Below are 5974 nucleotides of genomic sequence, written 5' to 3'. Positions count from 1 at the left end.
TGGGGAGCGCGGCCCGGGGCCAGCCCAGCCGCTGCGGGTCCGCCCGCCCGCCATGTTTTCCCCTTGGGTACGCGCCCCCCCGGGGCCTGGCACAAAGCCGCACGTCTTCTGGATGGATCTGGGGGGTCCCCGGGCCGTCCCCCTTGGGCGGACAAGTGCTTCTGGGTGAGACATTCCTCTGAGGCATCGCTGAAGAAGTGGGGCCTCAACTCCGGCGCGCGGAGGAGCAATGGGGCAGCTTTCCCTCGTTTCCGTCCGGCGCTGACCGCCACAGCGGCCAGGATGCAGGGCCACCCTGCGGGGCCTGTGGAGGCAGGGATTTCAAGGAGCAAAGCTCAGGGAGGATTTCAGTGGGATAACCATCACCCGGCCGGGGAGAGGCATGACCCTGGGTGGGAGGAAGGGTGAGCCCAGCCCGAGCAGAGGTCGGCTGGCCGGGGTGTCCCGAGGTGAGGAGGTGGGACTGGACAGGCAGGGACAGGCCGAGGCCACCTTCCAGAGCTGATGGAAATAAGCCCAAGTTTAACCTGGACAGTGGAGGTTAAGAGTGTGGAGAAGAAAGGCAAAAGGGCTAAGGACAGGGGAAGGAAAAGGAAGGAAACCAGGGCTGGGTTTATTCCTTCATCCAGGGAAACCTCATGTTCGTCCACGCCAGAAATGAGCTGATGGAAGGAGGCACCAAAGGAAGCCTGGAGACAGCATCAAGGTGAATAAACAATGTCTTTATGCACCAACATCCTCAAAGTGAAAGTGTTTCAGTGGAAAGTATTTTGATTTCAAAAACAGCAGCTACAGTTTCTGTTTTGCTATGCACTGTTAACCCAGAGACCTCAGTTGACAGTATGTTTTGGTAATACATCAGCATGAAAATGACCAACATAGATGCAGGTGTTTGATACGGATTTGTGAGCTATGAAAAAGCACGTCTTAGCCACATTAAGCGTTTAAACTCGATTTACAAGGTAGCAAAGGAACATTTTCTCCATTCCCCAAACTGACACTTCCTCTGTGTCCTATTGCAAGGCAATTTAAAGGCACATCATAAATACCATTAGAAGTTCGTTGTTGAATTGGATATTAGTAGTATTTTTTGAAGGACAGTCTTACTATTGTTCATCCTCTTTTCACCAATACTGCAAACCAAAAAAACACAGGGAGATGTTTCGTGGTGATTATAGGTTCAGTTCTGCTCCCACTAAGTCAGCAGCCGTTGGGTTGCTGTGATGGGGCAGATTGCTGATGTGATGACATGTGGGGTGTGGGGACAGAGAGTTTACCAGAATGATCCTTACACTGTGTTCTTCATTAGTGGCAAAGCCCTAATCAAATTTTGCAGAGTACCTTGCATAATTCCCGATAAGTGCCAGTAAATCAGTATGTATCACATACGCTGCAGAAAAGCTATTTCAGGAATGTCTTAGGTGTCGTCTCTTACATTTTATTTGTCTCCCTCTGCCAAAAAAGATGCATTAGTAATCGTGATCCAGACTATCAGATAGGCTGGGCTGGTGGGGTAGCTCATGGAGGCAGGTTTGCTTCCTGGCTAAAGGTATTGGCTCCAGAGAGAGGGAGCTGCAGAGATCAACACATGTCCCTGTGCACTTCCCTGTGCAGTAAAAAGGTGTGATGATAGAAGCTTATTTTGGAACTCTGGTCTAAATACAAATGAGATCTGGCACATTTTTGTCACCAACTCCACCACCTGTTCTTCAGCTCTCCCAGAGCCCAGAACTGAGTCTATCCAGCCACACACTGCACTTCTCATTTCAGTCCCCTGCCCTAGCTGCTCTTTCTCCTCCTGCCTGAAAGTGGCAAATCTGATCACCACACCTTTGTGACACTTTCTGAGTAAGTGGTGCAAATAACCTCTGAGGCCAGATTTTTGGGAGTGCTCAGCACTTCTTAACTCCGGTTTAAGCCAGTGGCAGTTCTAGGTGACATTTCTTCAGTAAACCAGGTGTCTGGCTCCCCTGTGATGTCCTCACCTTCTTTAAGGTCCCAGTTCTTGGTACATTAACTTGGGATAGAAGCAGAGGGTTTCAAAATCAAAGTCCTGTCAACATCTGACACTGTTTCCCTGTTCTGTTATCCTTCCTGTTGACTTGAAGTCCCATTTTTGGGAAGCTCATCTGCCTTGTTTCAGAACTGCTTGAGTACCACTGCTGAATGCATTTGGTTGAACAACCACAATGACCATAAGAACTTACCTCTTACTACCTAACATTTCTCACCATACGATGATCTCCACCAGGGGCTGAGAGAAGGTGAGGATGAGGAGAGAAAGAAACCTGCTTCATTTAAAAGCGGTGGACTAGATAATGTAAATGATTAGGATTTAGGATATTTCACTGAAAGAGCTGCAGTTCAGTAGAATGAACAATCCGGGAAAGTCTCCTTTTCTTCTGGAGTTCTGCAAATGACTTTCCCAACTCTTTCTAAGCAGGCGGGCATCTTCATGCACCCGGCAAGAGGAGGGCCTTGCTGTTTGCTGCAGTGAGACTCTGGAAGCTGAGGTTGCTCTAGTCACCTGCAAGAGGTTTACATCTCTCAGACCATTTTGAAACCTTCATCTGTTTTACTCCTTGATTGTAAAGTGGATTGGCACCTCTCTGAAGGACAAGTATGTGTTCTTTGAACCTTTAGTAAAAATAATTTGGCTCAAAACCAAGTCTAAAACGCTGGATTATAATTTTGACCTGAAGCATAGATGACAAAATGATAAATTTGCAAAACTCAGGCATTTTTCAGAGCACATGAATTCAATAGGAGTATTACCATCAACATCAAAGGGAGCAGGATTGAACCTGTAATGTATAGCACTAATGACTACAGTCAAATAAACTTATATTGCCTGGGTTTTCTACCACTTTTTGCCTTTTGCGTTTGCACACTTTCATGTGTGTGCCAAGTGAGTGGATCCAGAGTGCTACCATTTCAAATCTGGGGCACCTATAGCAGGTTAGTAAAGATATAAATAATGATGCAGGGTGGCAAGCTTTGGGGAATCTGGTCTTCTTGTTTCCATAAATAAGTAAAAGAAGTGAAAAACTGAAAACCTTGAAAAATGAGATTATAGTCTTAGTGAGATCTTCAGAAATATTTATACTTAATTTGATCTGCTTGTGGCAATTGGTATTTTTTTACTTCCTTGCGGTGCAGCTCAATTTGAATAAAAATGAGTATGAAATAGCATATCTTGGGGGAAATTCATAATCCTAGACTTCCATCTTTGTATACTATTTGTTTTATCCTCTTTCTGCTGTGTCTGGAATAGTGCACAACTGTCAGCAGTAGCCGTTTTGTCCCCTCTGGTTAGTTCTTACCTGGCTCGCTCTCCACAGAGCTACAGATAGTGACAGAAGAGAATGTAAGGTATGATAATAGCCTCCTATTTAACTCAATTGAATTTCTTTTGTTGGCTAATTTTCATTTGTGTTTACATCGTTTTCTAAATTGCTCAGATTTACAACCTTAAACTGTGGATGCTTCTTCTTGGGGAGGGAAAAAAAAAAGGAGGAGGAATCATCTTTCTGCATGTGTATTACATTTCAGATGGATTAAAGTAAAAATGTCAAAACTTGAATGTCAGTTTTGATTAACAGCTAGATCAGAAATGCTTTGTTTCCCAAGTATGAGATTTTCTATGGTCTTAACATTGCCTTGGCCTAGGAAAATCCTAGAGTTTGTAGCAGCATTGATGTCTACTTTTAAAGTAAAGAACAATCAAAATTAAAAATGTGATGTTATTCCATTCTAAATTACCTTTATCGTTTACGTTTTCTTGATTCCTTGCTTGGGACTTAAGTGGATTTATCAAAGTTCTTAGTCTGTGCTGCCTATTGATAGGATCTCCAGTAATTCAGAAAATGGTAAGGCTCAGTCAGCGCTTGTAAAACCTCCATTCCCTTGACTATCTCGGGAAGGTCTTTTTGAAACGTGCAGGTAATTTCCCAGAATATTGTGCTGGAAAAGGGAGGATCTGCAAAAGGGGAATGGCTACATTTTTGCCTGAAATGCATGATAGAACTGTGCCCCTACCTTATCTCTCCTCTTTAAAATCTGTCTGTAGTTTGAGCATATTTTGTCCACAACCAAAGTATTTCATCAAATCCCACCTTTGGCTTTGAATTCGGGCTGGGGCTGGAACTGGTTAAAGAAGCTGAATCTCAGCAAAACTTTAGTATAAAAGCAGGAAAACTTTCTCAAGAAATATTGAGAATATTTTTTTCCTACTTCTGGAGGATGTAGGACAATGATTTTCATTGATGGAAATGAGGCCAGTTTGAGAATGATTTAGAAGCTAATTCAGGAAAAGACTTAAACATGTGCCTAAACTTAAATAAGTAAGTAGACCGGAATTACTCATATGCTTAAAAATTAAATATATGTTTAAATACATTAGTGAACTGGAGCCTAAGGGTACAGTTTGAAGTTAAAGCTAAACTAATCTAGACAGTAGTTGTTGCTGAAAGTCATTAGTCTTCTTCTGGTTTACTTCCCTGAAATGGCCCACGCTGGAGTAAAACAAATGCAGTTTGTTGACAGTAACTGCTACTTTCTCAACAACTTTGAAAAGTATTCATTTGTCATAAAAATGCAAGTAAAAGTCTTAGCTAATACTAAAAATCAACAGAGATACACTGAAGTCGGTTTTTGTACTAACATGCAATCCCTGTTTGATTTCACAAGCTACAGCCTGTTAGGGAAAGAAGTAAGGAAAGCAGTTCTCACGCTGGCTAGGATGCATTTGTTTCTTGTGCTTATGGGCTCCTGCATCCTCCTACTAAGGGTAGGGGAACAGGAAAGCAAATATGTCACTGAAATCAATCTGGCTGCAAAGCAAGCAAGAAGAGACAGGGTGTTTTCAGATGCTCACCCTTCACGGTGGGATGGAGAAGTTATTGTAGGCACACCAGCATCGCTGGGGGCCTCTCAGCCTCGCTGGAACCAGCTGCAGAAAGATTAGGGCTTCACTGCTTCTGTTTGGTCCTCTGTGAAGGTTTTGCTACAAGCAAGAGGACCACACTGTTTCCTGGCAAACTGATTGATATTTTTCCAGAATAAAACCATAGAGATTGAAGACTGTTCAGAAGACCTGATACAAAGGCAGGTGACCCCTTGGGAAGGTTGAGGCTTCCTGGACATACACCAGGAAGCCAGGGGCTGGAGGGGATGATGCCTGCCGAGCTGTCTGTATTTTTAAAGGTGGTGATAGCAGATCTCAGTCTGTCAGCACAAACATTTAAAGGCAGTGGTGGTCTGAGGGCCCCAGGTATCCTTCTGTCAAGCTTTCCATGGAAGGAGGAAGACTGGAGTCTGTGGATTTCTATCATGGTCATTTGTGCTGCAGCTGAGCACTTGGCTGCCTGCCTATGACGGCTTTGTGATAAGACTCGGTGCAAAGATCCAGCATATTTTTAATCAAATGTTTCCATTAGTTTTAATATATTGTACCCATCAGATTACAGTCACTCAGCAAAAATCCAGCCTTCGACACAGTGTCCCATTTATCCTTGTTCTTACCATGCACCCAGCTCTGTTTTGCTGACGTTGGTTCTGGTTATACAGTCCTGTTATGGGTTTTTCTTTGGGGGGTGGTGCAATTAGCCTGGTTGGAGCAACCAGGCCAAGGAACATCAAGCAGTAAAATAAAGTCTTGATGACATATTTGAACTCTTGTAGACCATGGGTTATCTGATCTGCAAGGTCACTGCTATTCTCTGGGAAAGTTTAAAAGAATCTGCTCCTGTTTCAAGCTTAAAGGGCCCTTCTTGACAATTTTAGGATGCAAATTCATTTTTTCTTTAAATATATGCAGTTCTGCATTGTTGAGTGTTTCAGAGTACTTACTACCTGTATTTTTATTTCCTTTTAACTCTCATCAAAGACAAAGAGAGTAAAATTCATTTCAATGTACAAAAGGAAAAAGTGACTCCAGTAACGCTCCTTCTGCTATCAAAACTGAATGAAACAC

This window comes from Athene cunicularia (genome assembly GCF_003259725.1).
Source record: "Athene cunicularia isolate RWA chromosome 5 unlocalized genomic scaffold, athCun1 chr5_part3, whole genome shotgun sequence".
In the NCBI taxonomy this organism is placed as follows: Eukaryota; Metazoa; Chordata; class Aves; order Strigiformes; family Strigidae; genus Athene; species Athene cunicularia.
The sequence above is the reverse complement of the archived record's forward strand: the minus strand, read 5'-3'. Positions refer to the sequence as shown.